The 26,491-nt window shown below is 38.0% G+C and overlaps 1 protein-coding gene across 1 annotated transcript in view; it reads left to right on the forward strand.

Moving 5' to 3' along the window:
- The window catches only part of Pde4d (phosphodiesterase 4D, cAMP-specific), a 1,420,835-nt gene that overhangs the window by 226,747 nt on the left and 1,167,597 nt on the right, over positions 1 to 26,491 (forward strand). Inside the window, exon 2 of the mRNA XM_013025262.1 lies at positions 11,815 to 11,875. The gene's annotated coding sequence lies outside the window, so the exon portion shown is untranslated. The remainder of the gene's footprint in view (positions 1 to 11,814; positions 11,876 to 26,491) is intronic.

The following is a 26,491-nucleotide window of genomic DNA, read 5'->3' on the forward strand; positions in this document are numbered from 1 at the left end:
CAAAGGAGAATATGAAGGAGAATATATATATATATATATATATATATATATATATAAAATAGCAAATTTTGTTGGATGCAACAAATTAATATTTAGGAGAACATTTTTTAACACTGCCTATATTCAAGAAGACATGGCTCAAATCACCCTCAGTTTCTGTTGTAAGGAACTAGAAAGGAAGAGCAAGTGAAACCAAAATAAGCAGAAGAAAATAAGTGGAGGTCAAAGTATGACAAAGTATAAAAGAAAGAACCATAGAGAAATTAATAAAAAATAAAAGTGAGTTATTCTAGATAATCAACAGTATTTATAAAACTCTAGCCTAGGTGAAAGGGAGGAGGAAGAGAGGGAAATGGAGAAATTAAGAAGATCTAAAATAAATTACCCATGGCCATGCCATTAGGAATTGAAAAAGCAAAAATAAGAATTCAAGTGTCTTAGGGTCCATAGTCTACTTTTCAGCATTTCTACAACTAAAGAGATGAGTAGAGGGGACTGGGAAGGTGGCTCAGTGGTAAAGCGCTCGCTTTGCATGCTTAAGGCCCTGGGTTCGATTCCTCAGCACCACATAAGCAGAAAAAAAAGCTGGAAGTGGTGCTGTGGCTCAAATGGTAGAATGCTAGCCTTGAGCTGAAGAGCTGAGGGACAGCGCCCAGGCCCAGAGTTCAGGCCCCACGACCGGACCCCCCTCCCAAAAAAAGAGATAAGTAGATGAGTAGATATATGACCCTGTCCTTGAGGACTATACAACGTAGTAGGTGCAGAAAGAGACAATGGTTTCTGAATTGGCATCCTTAGTGGACTTGAAGAGCAAACTTGGTTTTCAGAAACTAATAGTTGTTTTACCTTTGTGTGGCGGGGGGGGGGGGGCTGCAAAGAAATGGAGAAAGATTTCCAGATAGTGAGAACTATATGCACAAAGGCGTAGCTAGGGGAGACTTTGAGATAATAGAAGACTGACTACTTCAATACTTTGTTCCAACTGCAGTCCTGAGCCTGAAGAAGGGGAAGGAGGCAAAGTTGTGGCTGGGCAGACTTAGACACACATAGTGAAATGACAGTGGTAGGAAAGGCAGGAGGAACAGAGTGAAGGATTTGGGGTATCAAATTCATACATTTAATGATGTTTTAGGAAATTACAACTTCTGTCTTCTTTTCCTTGACCCTAATGTGTGTCACTTTAATAGGGAAGCTTAGAGGAAGAGCAGGTTTTAGTAGGGAGTATAAGAAGTCCACGTTGGGACTTTGTAATTCTCTCTCTCTCTCTCTCTCTTTTTGGTCAGATGTGGGTCTTGGACTCTGGGCCTGGGTGCTGGCCCTCAGCTCTTCAGCTCAAGGCTCTACTACTTGAGCCACAGCACCACTTCCTGTTTTCTAGTGGTTTTTTGAAGATAAGAGTCTCATGGACTTTCCTGCCTGGGCTTGCTTTGAACGGTGATCCTCAGATATCAGCCTCCTGCATAGCTAGGATTACAGACATGAGCCACTGGCACCTGGCAAATTCTGAAACTCTTTGTGGTTTGCCTGGAGAAAGAGGATGAATATGCTGTAGACAGGTGAAACTCTGCTGCTGAAGTAATAGAGTGAGATTCTGGTTCCTCCCATGTAGTATGTACAAATCTTCTTTCTAAATTAGGCTAACATGGCTGCCTGTAAACTTCAGAGGTGCCTGAACTAGTTAGAATGTTCTCACTCAATGGCAGCATGTGTCATTACTTTAGTCCTCAGAGATCTGTAGTCTAAGAACACAAAGTAGGTTTTGACTGTCCCCCAATACCCTTATTTTCAATTATAAACCAACATTCGTTAATAAGATCAACAATTACCATATAGAGAGCCCTTAATGAGACTCAGGCATGGGTAAAAATTACTTATATTTATTAACATGTTTAGTTTCCCAGCAGGGCTGTTTCCTGTTGAGGGTTAAGTATTCCCTTGAGGCCTACAGTTCTCATCCTTCCTGTTTTCTGACACTGGTGCTGAGGATTCCAGACATCTCTGACATTTGATGCAGTGAGCTCAGCCTAATGCAGATTACTTCCAGACGTTTGACTTGTACTTGTGTTTGCAAATTTCTCGCCCTCTTGTTTTCCTACAGGTAATCCTAGAGTCTTCACTTTTCTATTATTATATCTAAATGCCACAGACTGGGTAATTTTAGAGAAAAGAGGGTTAGATTTCTCATGGTTCTGAAAGCTAGAAAATCCAGGAGCAAAATGTAAACATCTGCCCAGCATCTGGCCAGGGCCTTCCTGCTGGGCCATGGCTGGGCAGATGGCAATGCATGGCTCTACAAGCTTGCCTTGCTCTCTGCTTTCTTTCTTATATTGTAAAGCTAGTCACGTAGTCAAGGGAATCCCTATGCCATGGGCTCAGCTTGTTTTAGTTACTTCTCAAAGGCTCGATCTACAAATCATTTACATATTACTTCAGTAGCTAAGTTTCTAATAAATGAAATTTTCAAGTCACATTCAAAATAGTAGTCACTACATTCAGATAATTTCCATTCATTGAGGGATAACCTTGTCTCATATTTTCTAGTTTACTTATGTATTAGGAGTTGAGACCCTAGAAAGATGAAACATTCATGCTTTTATCTATTTACCCTACTAAATACAGCTAAAGATACTGGGCAGTCTGTGTACAAAGAAGATGTACACCAAGAGTGCTCTGAAAGATGGAGTGAAGAAAGTAGACTGGATTCTTGAAACCCCAAGAACAACATGGCAGAAGTTCCTTGGGTTTTCTTTTTGCCCACTGTAACTGGACCCCACACCAAAGAAATAAAGAAAAAACCAGAAATACCAATAATAACAGGCAAAAAAGTTCAACCAAAGCCAGCTTTCTATAGCTAGAGAACTAGGAACTTGACAATAGAGCAAGAGATAAAACTTTTAGACTTCAAGAATTATACTCTTGCTTAACATCAGAGAAATAACTGTGAGTCACTGATACCTATTCCAGTAAAGGCCAGGTAGAGAGTCAAGATTTTTATCTCTATGGGGTTCTAATGAGGTAGTCTAATAGCCCACTGAGCTAGTATCATTAAAGAACAAGTTGGGGACCAGAACTTTTATCACCACAGAGGTCCCTATCTTCTTTGTTCCAGTGAAACCTCATAGAAAATTTGGACCCCTCACCTGCCTGGTCTCCATTGGGTTGATGTCTGCATATATCTAGGAGATAGTCAGCTCTGTTACCATTGTCCAGTGGTAGCAAGGCACTTCACCAACTCCAGACTTCTTCAGTCTGCATAACTATAATTTATACTACTCGAACTACCACTTTCCACTCCCCATACTCCACCTGCCCAGGTAACTACCATTCTACTATTTTAACTTTTATTTTTGTTTTGTGTTTGTTTGTTGAGATTCTTTATGTGAGATTGTAGAGTATTTTTCTCTCTGCGTCAGTCTTATTTCACTTAGCCATGCTGTGTATGTTCATCCCTGGTCTGGCATCATAGATTAGTATCTTCTTTTTGAAGAGTTTATTTCACGAGTACACCTGACCTATACTCTCTCTCCCACTTGCTTTCTCTTTCTTCCTCCTCCCCTCATTTCTTCTTTCTTTTTGGTACTGGGAATGAATCCAGTCCCTCATATGTTAATCAAGTACTGACCTACATCCAATCTCTCTATTGCAATTTTTAAATTCATCAATGGATACTTAACACTTTGGCTATTGTGACTAATAATGCGATCAACTAATAATGTAGTTCCAGGCAAGTCTGGGCAAGAGGTTAGTGAGACCTTATCTCAAAAAACAAGCTATGTGGAGTGCACAGCGAGAAAGGTCATGGTTCAAAATCAGGCCTGGACAAAACATAAGACCCTATTTGAAAAATAAGCAAAGCAAAAAGGATTGAGGATATGCTTCCAGTGGCTGAACACTAGCCATCACAGGGCCCTGAGTTAAACTGCAGTATGTATTAAAAAGGAAATGAAAAGTATTTTTCTCTTTGTTTTGTTGTGATGTTGAGCATGCAACCCAGGGCCTTGTATATCATCAGCCCTAACATGACTTTTCTTTCTTTCTTTTTTTTTTCAGTCAGTCATGTGGCTTGAACTCTGGGCCTGGACGTTGTCCCTGAGCTCTTCAGCTCAAGGTGAGAGCTCTACTACTTGAGCCACAGCACCACTTCTGGTTTTCTGGTGGTTAATTGAAGATAAGGGTCCCACAGACTTTCCTGCCCATGCTGCCTTTGAACTATGATCCTTACATCTCAGCACTTGAGTAGCTAGGATTACAGGTGTGAGCCACCAGCACCCGGCTAACATGACCTTTCTATATCTACACAACTTTACCAAATATATTCATTAATTTTCCACTTAATGATGGAATCTTTAAGGTTTTTCTTCATAGAACATGATGTCATCTGCAAGTAGAGGTAGTTTGCTTTTCCTCTGGTTGCTTCTTATGTCTTCTTATCCAGTTGCTCTTCCTAGCATTTCTAGTGCTAGCCTGCAGAGAAGTGGCAAAGAATGCAACCTTAGCCTTTATTGTCTTTCAGAGAAAAATCTTGCTCCTTTTCTTCATTGGAAATTATGCTGTGTATATACATTTCAAAGCCTCATTTCCCATATTTTAAATTGATACAGTGAAAATAAGAATACTTGTACAAACAAAAAGGTAATTGTCCACAGTTAGAGATTAGTATTGTGAAATAAAAATATATGACCTAAGTATATGCAGTTTGTGAGAAACTTTGTATATGGTAAGATATAAATATACTAAAAATAAAAAAATTATTTTTAAAGATATATCATGTACACTTGAAGGAAAACAGGAGTGGCTTTTATGATATCAACTAGGGTAAACTTCAGAATGAAGAAAATGGACCATAACAAAGAACCTGGTATCTTGGTAAGAGGGCCACTGCACCAAAATGACATAACAACCCTAAATGTGTGTGCAGCAGAAAGCAAAAGTGACAGCACAGAAGCAAAACCAGGTAGAACAGACAGGAGAAACACACAGTTCCACAGATTCAGTCGAAGATTTTAACACCCTTTCCAACAACTGAAGAACCAGACACTAAGTCATCAAGACCATAGAAGAACTCAACATCCTCAGCCTATTAGAGGTAGCTGGTACTTTGAGAACATTCTTCCTCCAAATAGTATAGTATGCATTCTTTTATAGTGTCTACAGAATTAATATCAAAATAGGCCATATCCCAGGCCATGCAAAAGTCCTCAACTAACACAAAAGTAGCTGAAATTATATGAAGTATTTGTGTGTTGTCAAAACACCATAAATTCAAACCGTAATTGATGAGAGAGAACAGGAAAAAAAAATTTCCAAATACTTGGAAACTTTGGAAACTATATATCATACCTATAAATAATCCAGGTCAAAGAGAAGAAAAAAACCTCACAGGAAATAAAAATGAAATTAAATTGAATAAATGGAAAACACATTATAAAATTTAGTAGGATACAATTGAAACAGTATTGAAAGGGGAATTTTTAAATCATATTTTATTATTTTTGTTATACAAAGAGGTTATAATTCAATTTGTCATTTATGAATACATGCATGGTTTTCAATATCACTCCTGAAAGAAAATTTAAGCATAAAAGCCAGATAACCTAAACTGTCACCTAAGAAACTGAGGAGGTAAAGGTGAACATAAACACAGAGTGAATAGAAAGAAGAAAAGAATTGCTTTTTCAGGCTGATGGAAGAACAATTTAAACAGCACTTTTTTGTTAAATATTTTATTAGGCCAATACCCAAATAAATAATAGAAAATGAAGTTAATAAATTGAGTCATTGGTGCTGTGATGATGAAAACAATGGTTACTTATAATGATCCAATTTTTAACCGCAACCATTTTCCTAGAACTGACTCACTAAGGATGAAACAGTATTTTCCCCTTTAGATTAATCAAAACTCATTTTATGTTCAAGAAACAGTTTAGTCATGAATTTAAGCTTGTGTTTAGAGGCTAGCTAAATTACTTATCGTGTTCATTTTCTTATTTATGTAATCAGGGGGCATAAAAATATCTTTACTAGTGGTACTCAACTATGGCTGCAAATTGGAATCACTTAGGAAGTTTTTATAATAAACTGGTGCCTCAGTCCTGTCCAGAGAGATTCTAACTTAATTGGCTCACCACAGAAATTCTCAAAATGTAGTCTTAGATCTTCAGCAACAGCAGCAGCACTTGGAAACTTGTTAGAAATGCAAATTGACAAGCCCCACCCCTGACCTGGCAATCTGTTTTTTAATCAAATCCTTTCCGTGATTCTGGGGCAATGTGACCCAATTTTTAATGGGCAGAGAAATCATCTGGGGAATCTTGTAAAAGCACAGATTTTGATTTCTGGTCTGGTATAGGGACTGAGATTATTAACAAATTCCCACAGATGCTAATGGGGCTGGTAGTGGATCTCAGTTTTCATAACGAGGGTCCATGAGACATCTGGACATTTGCATTTTCAAAAACTTCCCATATGGAATGCAGCCAAGGTTGAGAACTACAGTCTCTATAGCTCTCTGGGAGACTGCCAATAACCCATGAAACTTGAAGGAGTTTTCATATTAAGTGTTCTGCACTTGAAGTTGTGGTATTATTGAAAAGCACACACTGTTTATTCTCTTCAAAGTAATGGCTACTGATCCTAAGTTGCTACTTGGTTGCTCAAGAATTCCAGTCATGATCCCTTTTTTCCAGAATGAATGTTGAACATCTGCTTCTTCTCTTCATATTCTTCCCCCTTTACATCCATATTTGTCTTGCCCCCACCCTTTTTTTTACAAAGATTTTAATCTGCATTCCAAGCTCAAAATTAGTTGATGACATGAATGACTCATTCCAGTGTAGTTGGAGATGGTGACATGCACTGTTCACCATTTTCCCCAGATAAAGTTCTGAAATCCAAAAGTTCCCAGCATGGCTTCTTATTTCATATATTCTAACTGGACCTGTTCACTTTTTTCCCCCAATGTTATCAATAAACAACCATGCATGATAACTTTATGGCCAAGCCAGACCTTTCTAATGGCCAGCCATCTAGTGAACATCTTCCCTTAAATTCAACCTTAATATGTTCAACCTTAATATGTTCAAAACACAGCTTTTATCTCCCATCATGCTTTTCATCCTGCATTTTCTATAACAGTAAAAATGGCTTTGAAGTTATCTTTGACTCTTTCTCACCTTTCCTATTCCCAAATGGAACTTATTGTGATGGTCTCCCCTCTTGAATTCACCCACTATCCCCTACTGTTCCCCTACTGCTCTGGTGCTGGTCCCTATCATTTCTAGTTGAAGCTACTGCTCTGCTAACTTATCTTTGCCTTTAGTCTGACCATCTTAAATGGACTGTTTATTCATGACCTTTGTCATCTTCGAAACTCTTCAGAGACTCCTAATTACTGTCAGAATTAAATTGAAACTTCTTCATGGGACTTGAAAATCATTATAAATCTCATACATGCTCCATTTTCTAAGAGCCTCTCTCCACTCTGAACTTGATATGGCTTTTTATTTGCATCATTTTCCTTGTAGGTTCCAGCTCATTGAAAAGTCACTGTCTCTTCTTACAGGGCCTTTCCATTCTCCCATATACCTAATCCTTACTCTTCTACATGTCAGGATACTGTCTCAGACAGATGATACCTCTCTCCCATGGCTGAGATTTGTCCCTTCTCAATATCCCCAGGGTTACAATTATCCCACTAAACTTCAACTCCCTCTTTACTTGTCTGTCTTCCTCAACAGCTCCTTCAGGAGAGGGATTAGCTTGTTCACCATGTCCTTCTCATCAAGTGAGGCATCCGTGTCTCTATTACTATCTTTAGCCTATAAATATTAATAAACAATATCCCCAGTCATATGAAAAAAGGAGTCTGCCATGGTGAATCAGCCAGAGAAAAAGAACTGTTAGAAATACACAAATCAAAACAAAGGAGGAGGCTACAATGCTTGATAAGAAATGTACTCATTATCTTGCCCATGTAATTGTAACCCCTCTGTACAGTATGTTCACAATAAAAAAGAAAAAAAAGAAAAAAAAAGAAATACACAAATCACGTTATAGTCTCTAGCTTCTCTGTTAAGGCCCTCGACTCCTTAAAGCAGGCCATCTAGAAAAAGTACATTAAAAACAAGTAGAGAAAGGGTATTCTAACTAAGTTGTATGGGCATATTTTTTTCTTCCAAGGAATCATTATATAAACTTTCTTTTTTTATTGTAAAGGAGATGTACAGAGGGGTTACATTTACCTAAGTCAGGTAATGAGCAAATTTCTTTTTGAACAGCGTCATTTCTTCCCTCATTTTTCTCCCAGTTTTCCTTCTTAACTCCCCTTCCCTGCAAGTTGTATAGTTCATTTTCAACATAATGTCTAGTGAGGGTCATTGCTGTATTTGTTCACCTTTTGTCCCACCATTTCTGTGCTTCCCTTGGCCCTCTCCCAAAGGTAAACTTACATACAAGACCAAAGATTACAGAGATCACAAACAGAGAAGGAGATACCAAAGGAGAAAAACAGAAACACAAAAAGAACTTTTAAACAATGCTACTTAATACTTGAAAACTTGATATACTTGTAGCAATACTTCTTCCTAAGTTCCATTTTCTTCTAGAACCAACAAAGGAGTCTGGCTTAAATGACATAATTGCTGGTTCTGCGTTCTCAAACTTTTCCCTCCCTAAGTTCCTAGTTTAGGTGTGGTGACACAATTTATCAGTAGTAGGTGAGAGAAGAACAAAACACCTTCAGATTGTGGGCAGAAATGCTCCTCTGGTGAGGAATGAACTTGTGCAATCATCTGTACATTTACACAGTCCCTTCTTCCGGAGAGTTGTATTGACAAACTTTGAGGGAAAAGCCAAGTTTCAAAGTTTGCAATTCATTTCCTACAGGGAATTATTGTAACAACGTTTTTAATAAATAAACAGTGAGTGAGTAAGTGTATGCGTTGCTGACAAATACTCTACCGCAGAATCTCCAGGGTCCTTGTGGGTATTTCTCTAGAATTTTGTATCTCAGAGGCAATCTGAGTTAATCTACTCCTGATTTCTGCAATATGAATCATCCTCTTTGGAGGATGCTTAGTTTTGATGCTGACTTCTATGTGGATGGTTGATGGTCCCTCTCTAGACTACATTCCAATGAGAATTCATGTCAATGCTTTTCCGGTAAAAGGAGCCTGGCCCGCTGAACACCGGTGAGGTCTGTCTCCCTAGGCTACTAGTTCCCAGTCCCACCTTATCTAAGTTATCTAGTTTTCATGGTTCAGCTCAGATTTCATTTTCTTCTGCAAGTGAGGCAAAGAACACAATCTGAAAGTGCCTTGTCCTTCTCCTTTTGATTTTGGCAGTCCTAGGGTTTGAACTCTAGCAAATCATACCACTTGCTTGCTTGGAAGGTGCTCTACCGTTCAAACCACACTTCCACTTCTGCTTTTTGCTGGTTATTTGGGAGATGGAATTTTATGAATTTTTCTTTGAAGCTCACTTCAGACTGCCATCCTTTGAATCTCAGCCTATTGAGTAGCTAGGAATTCAAGCATAAGCCACGAGCACCTGATTACTTGTCATTCTTAATTTAATGTCATTCTTTTTTATATTATTTTCTGCTCCTTTAGAGCAGAGGTTGCACATTTTTTACCTTATTTAGTGAGTGTGGCCTACTTCAGCCCATAACTCATTGTGAGGCAGTGTGAATGATGTGCTCCATGTGAAATGACACATAGAGCTGCCCCATCACATGTCCCATTGTCTTATGCAGAAACCATGTTTGCTCCTTTTAGAAAATAGTGGCTTTTCGAGCACTTTCATATTTTCTCTGGCTTCTGGAACTATTATATCGAAATTTAAGATGGATTGTGTTTCTCTCAGACTATGGGACTGTGAAGGAAAGAATGAGAAGAAGATTACAACTTGGAAGAAACTGGCTAGCCTTTTATCCCTTAAATTCCTAGTCCAGGGAAAGAATTGAATCATATGATTCTATGACCTTGATTTCAGTTATACTAAGAAGACATAGTACCAGTGCCTGCAGAGCCCATGAACAAAGATGAGAATAAATGCTTGTTAGATAAATGCATCATATCAGGGAGGGTGATCTTATTCCAAAACTGAAATCGTAGTTTCCCTGTCAATTAGTCTGGATCTACATCTTGGATTGCCTTCAATACCCTGTAGTCAGTAAAAAAAAAAAAAGAAGACTTTAACAAGAATGGCAACTAAATTCTGCCTTGGCAAGTTGAACTTTTTGGGAAGAACATATTTCAATAATAAAACATATTTCAATAATAAAAATTTTTGTCGTAAATATTTTAGAATGAGGTGATATTTTAAGTTGAAGTCAAGTATTACTGTTGTGGAGCTTTATGTAGACCTGAATGGTAAGTGGAAAGTTTGACTGCTTTTCCTTTACTGTAAGTGTATAAAATATCTTCATCAAATTAGGCTCCCAGATGAATTTTCCTGGTGAGATTTTTATATGTTTTTTTTGCCCCCAGGATATGTTAGTATATATATTTGGATATATTATTATATCCAAAATAGAATAGATTAACAGAGACTATAGACTCAGGGAATATTTACTGTTTACATGATTAAAAAAAACTTTGATCTAACAATTGAGATCAAGAAGAAAACTTATAAACTACTCAGTTTAGTTGGTTTTAATTTATATTTGGGTTATAGGCTCTTTGAAGATCTGACCAGTGAATGATTTCAAACTTTACTCAGAAAAATGAACATCTTCTCGGAGTTACCAAATTTGCCATATAATTTTAGGATTATATGCAAGGGTATTATTCCTCAAGAAGAGTTTTATTAGTGCAACATCATACTTCAAAGATGATGATGAAGAACCTAGGATATACCCCTGCTGTCCCACAGTAGCTTAGGAGCTGAGGCAGGGCTAGATCACAGGATGCCCTGAAACTATCTACTATCAAGTCATGTTCTTGTGCTCACTGCAAATTTCTAGGCCCTTCAGGTCCCTGACATACCAAGAAAGGACTCCCTTGACTATGCAGAAGAACCTCACCCAGAGTGTGGTTTCATTCTCGAGTGGCTGTAGAGCTCTGCTTTTCCATAAAGAGCATATATATATATACATAATTCTATAACTATAGCTATATATATATATATATATATATATAATTGGAAAGATCCAGAAAAATGGTTTTAGTTATTGGTGGCTTCTACAAGCAAACCAATGTGTGTCTCAGCATCTTTCATTTTGTACCTATTATTTTCTCAAACATTTTCTCTCATGCTTTCTGATTTCATTATATGCAGAGGTGATGAAGACTTTATCTGTTTGAGAATGTTTGTTTTCTCCTGTTAATCTGGTAGTTTGCCTTATATGGCTTCAAATTGTGATGATGACAGCAGGGAAAAAGGCTTCTCCTCTGTATGTTGAACAAGAGCTAGGTGCTGTGGTAGTTTACCACCTGTCATCTGCATAGCCAGTAAAGTTTGAGGGCTATAAAAGCCTTCATTTCCCTTGCCTCCCTCCCTCCCTCCCTCCCTCCCTACTTCCTTCCTTCCTTCCTTCCTTCCTTCCTTCCTTCCTTCCTTCCTTCGTTCCCTTAAATTAGAAGTTAAGAAAAACTCACCAGGAAAAGCAAGACATACACTGGAGCCAGCCTTTGATAGAGAGTAAATCTCATCAGAGTTCTGCAGGGCCCTCATAAATTCTTGCCTCAGACAGCAGATCTTGAAGATAAAGGGAATGCTCTTTTTGGTACAATAAGACCTCAAACATAGGTGTAGAAACAGCTGTCTGATAATTTTGTGCAAGTTGTGAAGCTCTCCACAATCTATTCTTTGCAGAGAGTCTTGAATGAAAACAGAAGACTGGATTCCTGCACTGAGAAGAGAAGTTGTGAGAAAGGTAAGGCAAGGAGCATTTCTGAGTATTTCCAAGCACTGGTCCTGGAGAAGGACCATTTCTACAGATGTTATAACAATCCTAGAAAACTGCTGTGGAGCAGGTGGTGGTGTTCCACCGAGATCCATAGGGTGGATGTTTTGTACAAGGATGCACAGCATGAGACAAAGCTAGGTATGTCTGCTTCAATGTCAGGCTTTTTCTCTTCTATCATAAATAGGTTATATGCCGCCATATTGTTTTGAAGTGCTATTTTATGCAAATCTGCACTTTAAAATATGAATATATTCATATTTTATGTGTATGCTTATATACCATTAATAAAATTCAAAAGTATAGAAAAATATGCGTATGCACACATGAAGCAATGTATGTGTACACACATGAAACTATTATACCCCAACTACAACTACTTGTGCAACTTGAGCAGATCTGATAAATATTTCCTCTCTTCCCTTTATGTCTTTGCTCATGTACTATATTTTTCCAGTCTCTTGTCCCCAGGCAACTTTCTAATATAATTATAATCAACATATATATAAATGAATATATGTATTTTCAAGTCCTTATCTATCTATCTATCTATCTATCTATCTATCTATCTATCTATCTATCTATCTCTGTCTGTGTATCTATCTATCTTTCATCATTTTGGGGCATAGTGCTATATTCTGTCCCTTGTTTTAGTATCTTCCACTGTCATTTGACAAGCTATTCCTCATGAAAGGAGAAACACAATGAGTAAAATAGTCCCTGAACACTCAGGGAAGAAATGACATGGTGTTTGGATGGTTCCCAGAGATTTTAATAGAATCTTTGCGCTTAACTTTCAGTGAAAATGGTTGGCATATGAATTTTTGTTCTGTTACGCTTTTTGCCTAAGTATTAACATGAGTCCATGATTTTTATTTTCCATTTCACTGGTAGCCCTAGGAAGACAGAGCATCAGTGTGGCTTTCAGATCGCACACTCTCTTAGTAGTAGACCCTTTAAATGTATTGGGTTAGAATATAATTCCACATAGGGTTGTAGAAATGTATATGTATATGCACTCCACATGTAAATCTCATCAGAGCTCAAGAATCAGAAGTCTGGGGTGGCCGATTCTTCTGGCTCTCCAAGATGGGTCCTGAACTTCCTGCCTGGCAAATGGTGCCCAGGGGTAAGACAGCACCAATCTGTGGAAGCTGTCTGAGAAAAAGGATGCTGAGGGGAAAAAGTAAGCAAATTAGAAAGAGACAAGCTAGCACTGTTCTATTTGGAAGCTGACCTTTTCTTTCAGTGAGCATTTCAGATTGCCAGACTCTTGAACTTCAAGGTTTCTTTCTTTATAAAATCCCATAAAAAAAAAAGCACTCTGTGACTCCACTTTATGTCTCTCAAGAGCCAGCTTTCCCTGGGCCTTCCAATATCCTGCTGTGGAGAAGCAAAAGGTTTGCCCTCCTTACAAGAGATTTAACTTCTCTAATCAGTTCCTGCCCCTCCTCCTCCATTGCACTCACTGATGATGATTGTGTTCTGGGTAGGAATTTGACATCTTGTTTGTTTGTGTGACAGGGTGAGCCCAACTCTTATCAACATCTGCTCATCCTTTTGGTTGCTTTCCACTTCCTGCTTTCTGCTTCTTCTGGGCCTGCTTTGCCAGGCACAGCAGCCCTGTTGGTAGATGTCTGTTCATCCTAAGCTATCTGTTCTCTCAAGGGGGAACAAGCCCTCTGCACATCTACAACTGCTGCTCTGTGATAGTGAACTGATGTGACTGTAGCTTCATGAACCCTGGGTTGAGTATGTTTATCAGAGAAGCACCTTGTCATAGCTGCCCTGTGCTGCCTCAGCTTGGGAAGGAGGTGTGGCATCTTGAAAAGGAGCCTTTGAGCAGCAGGTCACTCATGTTGGATATGGGACACAGCAGGCGACCATTAGTACTCTGAATAATGGAACTATTTGATTTATAGTGGGTAGGGGGAGTGAGTCAGAAAAAGGTTTTCTGGGCAGGGCACCACTAACTAAGGCATTCTGAATGCCTCCTAGAAAATCCTAGGGGTGGATTTTAATCCATTCTATGCTACCTTGTGAGGGAAGGTTTGAGATTAAGGTCCAATGACATAGGGTGCTTTGACTTTTGGTAAAACCAAGAGAGATTCAAATGGCACAACCATAAGTTCTCCCAGTTACGGTCCTGTGAGTAGGACAATCTAGCAAGACAACTTTTCTTCTCACTGGGACTAGGCTACAATGTTTACTTTTCCTTGAATAGGGAATTTAATTCCCTGTCTATCTATGGAATTATTCCAAAAAGCCAGTTACATAGGAGCTAGGGGTATCTTACTCTCCTATTTTCATAAAATCTGCCTTCCACAGTCCTTGCTTGTTCACACTATTCCTGAGCCTCACTTAAATGTAGCCCATGTGGAGAGCACTGTCCTCTGTGGGGCTGTGACTATCTGTGACTTATTTGTCCATTGCTGGCTATCTTGAGTTCAGGTATTCATTCTCACTGTCCTAATGTTAACAGTGAAGAAGAGGTGATCAAAACACACAGTATCCTATTTTTTTAGCTCCTATCAACCCTGTTTCCCACTTTCCAAGTATTTGCTCTGTTTCCTCTTGCTTCTAATTTTCATCACTGTATCCTGGGTGTCCAGTGCAGTAATACTTGACACTTCATGAGTACTTGCCGAGTATCTGTTGAATAAATTAATAAGTGAGTCCCAAGTGCCCTTTCAGTAAGGATTATACAACATGTTCTCTCTTTCCAGCTGTAAAATATTTATCAATCCGTAGAGTTTAGTCAGGTTTCTATTGCTATGGCAAAATACTTGAGATAACCAACTCAATAGGAGAAAGGGTTTATTTTGTTTGGCCCTGTTTTCTCTGGGCCCAGGACAAAGTGTTATATTATGGTGGGGGAATGTGTGGTGGAGGAAGCTTATTCACCTCATGGTTGCCTAGAAAGGGGTGGTGGGGTGGGGGTGGGGTGGGAGGAAAGAAAGGGAGAGGAAGGAGAGGTAGAGGGGAAGGCCAGTCTGGCTCAAAGACATGGCCCTAATAACGTCCATCCACTAACTCTACCTTCTCAGTTTCACAACATTCCTGCAATACCATCCCCTGGTGGCGAGGCTTTTAACACAGGACCTTTGGGAAACATTTAAATCTAACCCCTGACCTCTGGGATGAAATGGGGTATGTAAACAGAGTTCCTCTCTTAACTTCTCCGACCTTAGAAAAAATATCCCAGGCAAGCTAATAGGGAAAATATATCCTGGTGATATAACCTACCTCTCTATTCAGGACTATCTCAGTATCAGTTTTGTTGTTGAATAAAATCCTTGACCAAGCTTGTTGATCATCACAACTAACTATACTGTGCAACTTCTGAGATATCCCAGTGCAATTGTCAGATGAACTTGAAAGAATCTAGGCTCAACCCCTGCACGTCAACCTTTCAGGTTATCTTCTCCACATCTAATATGTGTAGAAAGATGAACTTTGTAACAGAGAGAGGATTGAGCAGGAAAGGAGTTTTTATTTTAGTGGCTTTGTGATTGCTTGAACTACCCCCAAAGGTAAGGCACATAGCTACTTGGTACTGAGGCCGAATTCATCAGTTGCCATTTATCTCAGCCATGAAAATAGGATCATGTCAGGAAGAAGAAAGCCTATGCTGAATTCAGAAAGCTCTGAAGTTCCCTTTGTTTATTTTCATGAAAATTTGAGCTAGAGAAAATTCTGAATAGCTTTTAGACAACTAAATCTTCTAATTTAATACTTCACATTTTGTGCTTTTCTATTTCTGAAACTTTACTTCTGTATATTTTTCTATTCTTCAATCTAGGTCTCATTATTTTAAAAATCAAACTCTCATCTCATGTCCTTGGTGAGAGAGATTTCCCACATTTATCTTTCTATTTCTTTGTTAGAAATCCCTACAACTTTTTTAGTCCATTATTTTTCACAAGTAGTATCACCCATTATGTTAATTTTATTCTTAGTTGCTTTTCCAAGACGAGGTCCCAGAGGAATTATCTTTTCTTTGCACCATTTTTTAAAATACTTCCTTGCTTACAATAGGACTTCATCAATATCTGATGCTTGATTGAAAGAAACTAGGCCAGTATGTCTCCATGTGGGTAAGTGTGTTGATAAGATGACAAGAAAGGGATCCTGGACCCTGGTATCAGTTTTTTTTTAAATAAGTTTTTTATTGTGAAAATACTGTACAGAGGAGTTACAGTTACACAAGCAAAGTAATGAGTACATTTCTTATCCAGCATTGTTGCCTCCTCCTTTGTTTTCCCTTACCATCCCTTCCCTCCCACTTCCACAACTATACTCCCCCCCCCACCTAAATTGTAAAGTTCATTGTTCAACAGTGTCTTGTACATCTCATTGTTACAATGGGTCAACCTGTATCCCTATTTAAACATTATGTTTTTTCCGTTCCCCTCCCCAAATTATACCAACATCAAATACAGTGAAAATAGGTTTCAGTTTGGTTAAAGTTAGAGTAAATGGGTTCAGAGGGCAACCTGAGTTCAGAATAAAGCAGTATTAACACTGTGAATAACACTAATGCAGAGCAATAGGTCCAAATAACTCTGCAGAAGTTGCTAAACTCTGCTTTAAGTGTTTCTGAGACGGCATGTTAACTCAGTCTCCCACTGCTTTGGGAAGTCTTATCCTTTCTTCTTCTTCTTTTACTTTTATTTTTTGGTATGGATTTATAATTTGGACCTTGTGATCTTACAAAAACAGTTGTGCTCCACAGCTGGAGAGAGAGTGTGAATTAGGACGCATATGGGGGCATGTCTGTGCTAATGTCTCAGAGGATAAGGAGCAAAGAGACAGAGCTGCAGAAAATAATAAGTCAAATCATGACTTTAAAATGTGTTGCTTTCCCAGACAATGGTAGAACTTAAGGGAGTTTCCTTACTGGTTATCGTATGCCACTGCTTTGGAGTCCTTGGTAGGACTCTCTCTATGGGATGATTGGTCCTAAGCCTCATTAATAGAGGTTTTTGCCACTCCATTGGAGATAGGTGTAATGCAGGTGGGTTTTAGCAAAGAGGTTCATATAGCCCAACCCACCTCAGCAACTAGCACTAATTGGCTCCCTCGGGAAGATCTAGGAGAAGCTGTCAATCCTGAAGACTGAGTTTTTGTTTATAATTTGTAGTGATTTCTCCTCTCCTATTCCCTTTCCACCCCCATGCAGACTGGCTCTCCATTTTTAGGACAAATAAATAGTTGTCCCCAAAGTACAGATAATTAGAAAGGCAAGGCCCACCTTGCAATGATGTCAACAGCATCTTTCTGTACTTTCCATCCTTTCCAGTCTTTCCCCTATTCCCACAGTGGCTGGGCTACACTTATGTCATCCTATGGGAAGAATCCTGACCAAGGTTCATCTGGTGAAGTGAGGCTGAGAAATAAATGTGTATTGTTAGTGTCAGTGCATTAATATAGAAGGCGATTCCTGCTTTCTCTGATAGGACTTCAGTGTATTTTGCTGAAACACTAAAGATGATCTTAATCCTATCACATATTTAACCAATATCATTGCATTTTAAAATTAAATAACAGGAGAAGGAATTCTTCCTTTGTCTGATGGCTCTCTGTGGTTCTGGGATCTTTTGCTAAGATGATACTAATAGCTACTGTTCAATAAACCATGATCCTTTATAGGAAAAAACCAAGGCTCAGGGAAAAATTTGTGCAAGGTCCCAGAGCACACGCCAATGTCACAAATTGATCACAACTAGGTTTGACTGTCGTCAAGTGTCTCTGTTCTCAACAGCTATGCTGGACCACCTTTTTGTATTATTTTTAATGCTAGAGTTCTTTTATCCCACTGTACAAAAATTACTTGAATTAGTTAGTTACTCTTTCCAGTCTTTGAAGGATATTAATAGCTCTGGTGGAGCTGGTTAACCATACTATCATTTTGTTATTCCATGTAGTATATTTCAGGGCCATAATTCAATAGGTATTTTTGATAGATCCAGGTGATAATAAAATTTATGCATTAGAAAAGACCTTAAGCTGTTCATAACATAAAAGTTCCCCTGTTCTTTCCTACATTGAGGTAGAAGATTGGAGAGGAGGTGAGAATGATCAGGGAAGTAAATACTGCTAGAGTTATAAAGACTGAGCTGTGGCTATGGAGTATGATTAGTACCAGGAAGATAATGGAAGACTTCTTCCTGTGGTCAATGTGTGGTATAGGATGTAGTGTTGGGGAGAATCCAGAGGAATAACGAAGTGCAGAAACATCTTTTTCATCTGTTTCATGCATGCTTGGGGACCCGGAAATTGGCAATTTCTTCCTCTAATTATACTTAATTGAAGAGGCTTTTGTTTTGAGTAGTACTTACAAGAAGATTGAAGCCTGATCAATATGAATTGATTTTCCCCCAAATTCATTACCATCTTGAAACCTTGGACAGTATCGTTAGGTTGTGGGTGTTAAGCCTAGCTGTATGTTGTTGTTTCATGGTGAGTAAAATTAATCTAGAGATGATCAGTGCTAATTAATTTAGGTAAGCATACATTTTTGTAAATTTAGAAAAATGTACATTTTCTGATTTTTGTTGAGAGGTATTTTACTATCGTGGTTATTTTTCTGTTGTTTTAAAGTTAAATGGAGTGGAATAGTCCACTTAGTTTGTGTTTAACTTTCTCTAAAACCTTTCAGAGTTATATCCCTTCCGTAGTAGATCATAAGCAGACAGAGTAAGAAACATGGAAGAAAGAATTAGTGCAGGTCATCATATTATCTGACCTGGAGTAGAAAACTTGATTCTGAAAATCTTGACTTGGAACCTTAGAACTCCTTCTCTCAAATGTAGTTGACCAGGTATCATCATGTCAACATTCAAGAATATTGCTCTGTGACCAAGAAATTGGATACAAAAGTGCATTTATAGCCCACATCTTATTTAAGCATAATGTTTAGCTTCTCCTGTTATAACCCATGTTCAAAAAACTCCAATCTACTAGCTAGGTATCAGTGACACATGCCTGTAATTTTAGCTACTCACAAGGCTGAGATCTGAGGATCACAATTCAAAGGCAGACAAATCCAAGAGCCTCTTATCTCCAATAAAGAAGCAAAAAGCCAGAAGTACAGGTATGTGTCTCAAGTGGTAGAGCACTATCCTTGAGTAACAAAAGCTAAGAGAGACAGTAAGGTGCTGAGTTCAAGCCCCAGTAACAGCTGATATACAAAAAAAAATCTAGTTAGAAAGGAATTCAGTGCAGAAACTTATTTGTAGTTATCTTCTATTTTCATGTGTCCCATAGGATAGACAGAGATTCAGTAAACAATACAATGATCAAAGGTGAAGTGAAGAAGTAGACTAGGAGGCAAAATCTTTGGATGGCCTGTGAACGAGACAGGCAGTCTCTGACTCACAGGCTGCCTCGAAAGGTTATAATGATTTTGCAACTTTATCCAGTCTATCTCTTTTCCTTTAGGCAGCGCTGTTCTTATACTTTTCCCAGTAGATGATAATCTGTCCTATATTTTAATGAAACTTCGAATACAGAGGACACAGGTTCCCTGAGGAACTCATTGTGAAGTTAGAGGGCTTTTGGAGAAAGATTGTGTTATCTATTTTTACTGCTTATACTCTCCACAGAGATGATCAACTTTATATAAACAGGGTTGCATCCATGTAGTCATTTTACATGGTACTTGCACAGATTGACAGATATTTAGAGAACACATCTTCTCTAGGGATCAATTAATGTAACCCCCTCATTGTAATTGGTTTAAGTCTTCCCTCCTCTGGACCCAGATTACAAGTTGTTCTGTTTTAAATGTATGTTCCATTGTTGACTGTGTTCCTTCCTTTATATCTTTTGCCACTATGCATTGTTTATATTTCCCTCTCTATGTTAAAGTCATGTTTTTTGTCAGTCCACATCCAAAATATGTAATTAAAAAATGGCATGTGTCTATTAAACTGGGTGGTGGGGCATGCCTGTAATCTGAGCGAGGGAGTAGTTAGTGGCAGAAGGATCAGGAGTTAAAGGATAGACTGGAATATAGGTTGACTCTGTCTCTAAAGAATATAAAAGGTGACTATTGTCTGTGATTGATAGGATGTGAGATAATACTGGAATGACTCAGAGACTTTCCCTCTGACTCTATTTCTGCCATACCTGCTGGGTGGGCAATTTACTAAGTATCTCTGAGTCTCAATGTATCATGATAAGATATTCGATCAGATTGCAGCAGCTCCCCCCTCCCCCAGGTAGTTTTCCAGGAGCTATTGACAAATATAATATGAAAAGTGGCCTTATTTTAAAATAGGAGGAGGCTGCAATGCTTGGTAAGAAATGTACGCATTATCCTGCCCATGTAATTGTAACCCCTCTGTACAGTATGTTCACAAATAAAATAAAATAAAATAAAAAATTAAAATAAAATAAAATAAATTGTGTGTGTGTGTGTGTGTGTGTTGGGGGAAGCAAAGATTAAATTAATTTGAGCAGATTTTTAGGCTAAAGGACTTGACTCCTTCACATACTTTTTTGGGTAATAAAAATGTACATCATAGATATTTTAATATTCAAGAGAGGTTTTCTAAAGTAATGAACTATAGTTACTCCCTTTTCTAACTTTTAAAATATGCTTTAAATGCCAATCACTCTGACAAAGATAATTTGAAAAGCAGAAGTACTCAATCTTTCATCCCAGAAATATAATAAAACTCAGGGCTGGCTGTGGGCAATAGCTTGTTAATTCTATGGTTTGCCTTTTGCATTATGAGATTGTGGAAGGCAGGGGTCTTCCTTATTTATGTGTATGAAGAGGATCTAGTCTGACACTTGAACCCTGGGAGATATTTAATAAATGTGTTGAGTGAGTCAAGCTGTCTGTAAATGGAAGGGAATGTCTTAAAAAATTGAACTCCCTTGATGTTGTGGAGGGGAAGGGCAAAAACAAATCGTTTAATTAGGGATACAGGTGGATCCATTGCAACAATAAGTCATTATGTTGACAAACGAACTTCACAACTTTGATGGTGGAGGAGGTGGGGGAGTATGGGAAGGGGAAACAAAGGAGGAGGCAACAATGCTTAATAAGAAATGTACTCGTGGGGCTGGGAAGGGGGCTCAGTGGTAGAGTGCTTGCTTTGCATGCCTGAGGCCCTGGGTTCGATTCCTCAGCACCACATAAGCAAAAAGAAAAAAAGCCGGAAGTGGCGCTGTGGCTCAAGTGGTAGAGCGCTAGCCTTGAGCTGAAGAGCTGAGGGACAGCACCCAGGCCCAGAGTGCAGGCCCCACGACCGGACCCCCCCCCAAAAAAAGAAATGTACTCGTTATCTTGCCCATGTAATTGTAACTCCTCTGTACGATATCTCACAATAAAAAAAAAATTGCCAAAAGGGCACTCTGAATTACTGCTTCTACAATTGTTTCCATCTACATGTTAAAATTATAAATGCAGCTCATATACGAGTTTTCCATAAGCATGATGTAATAGTCTAGAATATATTTCATCTCCAAAATAAAACTAAAAAAGTTCATCATAGATTAAAAATATTGAACTTCCTGTCACAGAAAATGCTATTATAGAGGGGATTTTTAAAATGGATGGAATTTGTAGTTAAGATGATAGATCAGAAATTTATGGGAGTCTCCTAAAGTTATAAAGATAATATAAGAATAAAATTACTTGTAGATAACCACAGGTAGGTTAGGGAAGGTCATAGTACAGCTTTGTAGGCAGCTCTAGCTAGCTTATTTCCTAGGTCTGGAGGATTTTACCCATTATCTTGAGTAGAGATTTTGTCTGAGAATGTAGAATTATTGCTTAAGGAAATTCAACCAGATTACCAATATGTGGGGCGGGAGCACAGCCCCTTGAAATTCACTTTACTTTCCACCTTGCACAATGCCACTGTGTAGTTATGAATTCAATTCATTAAGTTTATGATGAGTCTGTCTTCCTATTTTGCTATTCTGTTACTTTGTTTTATTTCTTATTTGCTTCTGGAGAGCAAGAAATGTATCTTCTATGCAATTATCTCTCCTTTGATAGCTGGTATTTTGTGATTATAGAAGAAACTCAATAAATATTTGCTGAAAAAAAAAGATGAATACCATGGCTCAGGCATTTTTCCAATTTAGAACCTGAAGACAGAAATAGTAAACATGATGAGCTTATGTTTTGAAATTTAAGTTTTGAAAGTAGGAATTACGTTAATACCACAAAACAGCCACTGTTAAGACTTCAGATTATTTTTCTGTAGAGATTTTATGCCAAGGGAATATACATGTAATTGTAATTATAGTGTATATATAACTTTATGTCCTTATTTTTATTTGAAATATTGGAGAAAATTCTTACAATTGTATGTACTGTTGTGTGTAGGATTTATTTTTAAGAAACAAGAAGCACCATACAAGTTCCAAGTAATATGGTTTTCATTGAGTTTCTTATTTTCCTTGCATGGTTTTCTTTTTCTTTTCTTTTCTTTTTGTTTGTCGGTCGTGGGGCCTGAACTCTGAGCCTAGGAGCTGTCCCTCAGCTCTTCAGCTCAAGGCTAAAGCTCTACCACTTGAGCCACAGCACCACTTCCAGCTTTTTCTTCTTATGTGGTGCTGAGGAATCAAACCTAGGGCCTCATTCATGCAAGGCAAGCACTCTACCCCTGAGCCACCTTCCCAGCCCGATTGCATGGTTTTCTTAAGCATTTATGTATTTATTTATTGTTATCTTATTTACTATTAGCTCTTTTCTGATATTTTTTTTCCAGTACTGAGGCTTGAACTCAGAGCTTTGGGGCTGTCTGTAAGCTTTTTTGCTCAAGGTTAGAGCTCTACCACTTGAGCCACAGCTCCACTTCCAGCTTCTTAGTGGTTAATTGGAGATAAGAGTATTGTGGATTTTCCTGCCTGAGTTGGCTTTGAGCTGTCTGTCCTCAGATTTCAGCCTCTGAGTAGTGAGGATTACAGGTGTGAGCCACCGGTTCCTGGCTCCTCATTATATTTTTTAATAATCTATTTATTTTTTCCTTGAAGAGGGTCAGAGTAAACACTTTGACATGGGTATTGCCTATTTTTTTTAATATTTTCAAAATATTAAATACTTATTGGCAGACTGCTTTTCAAAAGTTTGTGCCAATATTTGGTATTTGGAACGATGCATGAACATTCCATCTTCACTGTAAATTTACAAGCAATGAATATGTTTTGCTTTCTAAAATGATTGATTTTAATTTTGTGTAGTTATTGAAAGGCGATGGGTATTTACTGAGGTCAAATCATGTATAATATGTATCACTTTTCTCATGAGTTGTCCAGTTACAGCTTTCTTTCTTTCTTTCTTTCTTTCTTTCTTTCTTTCTTTCTTTCTTTCTTTCTTTCTTTCTTTCTTTCTTTCTTTCTTTCTTTAATTAAACTGGCTGAATGCTCCATTCTATAGGGTGTACAGTTTCCAACAGATATATTCACACACCACTGTTTTAGTTGATGCTCAAGGATGATATATGAAGCCAGGCAAAGCCACCAGCAGCAAGCAGCCTGGGCAGCTGTTCTGTAGTCTGTGTCATAATGCAGGAACCAGAAGGGAGTTGAATTACTAAATAGTCCCCTTTTCCTGTTAGCCTACTATTGCAAAAGCAGGCTTGGTTAGTCTGATGTGTGTGACAGGCTTCTTTTCTTTCCATTTGTCTCAAGTATTATTAGATAGGTCCAGAAACTGCTGGTAAATTGGGGCTGTGGTACATTTCATTTAGGCCGTTCTCTGATACATGAAGTGTCGCAACTACTCAATATGGTTTGCCCTTCACTTGAGCAAATTGCCAACAGCTTGTGTGTGACTCCTTAAGAATAATGAGGACCTCCTTTTAGAAGAGGGGACAGATTGTTTCTGTACTTGGCAACCCATATCCGACTGCAGCTGGGATTGCTTGAGACACTCTGAGGAGCAGTGGGGCCCATGTTAACAGGGAAGTGTCCATTTCATCTGAGTTGCTGTGGAGGATGCCAGTGTCTGGCAATAAGGCTTTCTCTAGCCCGACTTCTCTCCCTGAACTCCCTGACTTGACACAAGTTAATGTCAGATCTCTGTACTGTCTTTCAGCCTCTTTTCATTTCATTGGGAAACTGAATGCACATGCTTTTAGACACATCATAGCTAAGAGCTATTTTGAAACAAGACAGAAATTTAAATTTTTACTCACAGCATACAGGTCATTTTTTAATACCAAATTTTTAATCTTGAATGGAACACTCAGAAATAGTTTTGATATGATTACTTCCATGCAAATTACACTGTAAAAAAGAGAACAAAAACTCTTTTTTTTAAAAAAAATCTTATTAACAAAGGTTTGAGGCAGAATGGTTAAGAATAGGTAGAAAGTCTTGAGTCTAGAAATTTACTCCAATATTATTTTATCATGTCTTCCCTTCCCTTCCTTTCCTTTCTTCCTTCCTTCCTTCCTTCCTTCCTTCCTTCCTTCCTTCCTTCCTTCCTTCCTTCCTTCCTTCCTTTCCTTCTTTCCTTCCTTCCTTCCCTTCCTCCCTCCTTCCCTCCCTCCTGTCTTTTTCTCTTTCTTTTTCTCCCTCTCTCCCTCTCTTTTTCTTTTCTCTTCTTCTTTTCCCTCTGTGCTGATACTGAGGTTTGAAATCAAGGCCTTTCACTTTCCTTGGCTTACTTGCTTGAGGCTGGCACTCTACCAGTTGAGTCACACCTTTACTTCTAGCTGTTTATTGGAAATAAGAGTCTCGCGAAATACTCTGCCTACATTGACTTCAAACTGTGATCCTCAGATCTCAGCCTTTTAAAGAGCTAGGATTATGGACATAATCCACTAGCTTCCAGGCTATTTTTTCTCCTTAAGTGTCCATGATGATTTCTCCTTCCTTATCAGATTAAATTCAGACTCTCCATGGCCATCTTTTCTGTGTTGTTCATTTTATTCTTTTAAACAGATATTATTGACATATGAAATTTATATATTTAATGTATGCCATTTGATGTTTATATATACTTGTATATACATATATATATATATATATAATCTTATCTATGCATTGTGACATGATAAATTTCACTCCAGGAAACTAATAGTCTATCACCTCTACATAGTTACTGTTTGTATTTGTGTGTGGTGGTTATGGGTGTGCATGTAAATGTGTGTGTGTCTTTTTGTTTGAATTTTAGATTCTACAGTGTTATTAAACAATTTTTAAATCAACCTTCCTGATTCTATTTCAGGGTGTTTGCTCCTACATTCTCTCTAGAAAAAGTAAACCTACTCTTATCTTGTCAGGGTGGGCTTTACTTCTTTGGATATCTGCTTCCTTAGTTTTCTCCATCATTTCTATCTCCTTCACACTTTATCAGTTCACATATTTGAAATACACTGATTTTTGAACTTTCTTGGCTTTCTATGTGTGCTATTATTTTCCGGAAGGGAGAACTAATTGCTGAAGAAATATAAAAAGAGGTGAACAAACAATGTTTTGTTGAGTATTGAAAAATATGTCGCATAGATGAAGGAAGAGAAGTGGTAAGAATGTAGTAAAAAACTCAATCCGTGTCCTACTAAATTAAGAAAAGCGAGGGAAGGAGAGGGGCTAGGAGGGATGGGGAAGAATGTTGAAAGGAATGATATTGATCCAGATACACTGTATTTATGAACTGCTTTGTTGAATGGCAACTACTTTGTATGTACAACTACTTAAAGATCATGCAAATATAAAAAAAGAAAATATGTTGAATATTTTCTACATTCAATAATGAATCATGGCCAAAGTCAAGATTACTCTTGATGAGATGCTGCTGCTGCTGCTGCTGCTAACAACCAACTTAAATTATTTGCTCCTTAGAAAAATATTCCATCATATAATTGCATAAAGAAGGAAACTGAATCTCACTGAAAAATAGTTTTTCCCAGGTCATTCAGCTAGTGAGCAACAGAGGGAAGATTTGAATTCATTTCCCATGAAGCCCAAAGTCACTGAAAAGTTCTTTAGGAAATGATAAAGCAGTTGTGGATAGTTACAATGAAAAATAAAGGGGAGCTGCTTTGTAAATTGCAAAAGGTTCTAATGAGCAAGTGTTAGTAATATTGAAAAATATGTAACCGTCTTCATTATCTGGTAAGGTATAATGCAAGCATTATCTTCATCTTCTGATATGAAGAGATATTTATTTATTAAACGTAGAAAAGGGAGAAAGGGTGAACGTGTCACATTTGAGCTAGGGAAACAAAGAATAAATTCAGGCAACATTCCTTTAGTAACTGCTGATACCATGGTACTATCACCTTCTCAGCAGATTTCCTATGAGAGGGACATTGTCTGCTAATAAGCACTCAGTGTATACTAATAGCTGTAGTAATTGAGCACTTACTATGCCCACCATTGCATGTATTACTTACATCACTGGAAAGTCTAAACCAGATGGTATCTTTAGTTGGTATCCACAGAACAATTACATCTCACTGTTTTGTTGTTGAATTCGGTTTTTGTTGTTATTGTTGTTTTATATTTGGCCATTCTTGCTTTTGAACCCAGAACCTCCTGCTTGTTGGGTCCTTTACCAATTAAGCTACACCATCTGCCCCTTTTGGTTTAGTTACTTTTCTTTTTTAATAC

The sequence above is a fragment of the Dipodomys ordii genome, unplaced genomic scaffold (genome assembly GCF_000151885.1).
Source record: "Dipodomys ordii isolate 6190 unplaced genomic scaffold, Dord_2.0 Scaffold83, whole genome shotgun sequence".
In the NCBI taxonomy this organism is placed as follows: Eukaryota; Metazoa; Chordata; class Mammalia; order Rodentia; family Heteromyidae; genus Dipodomys; species Dipodomys ordii.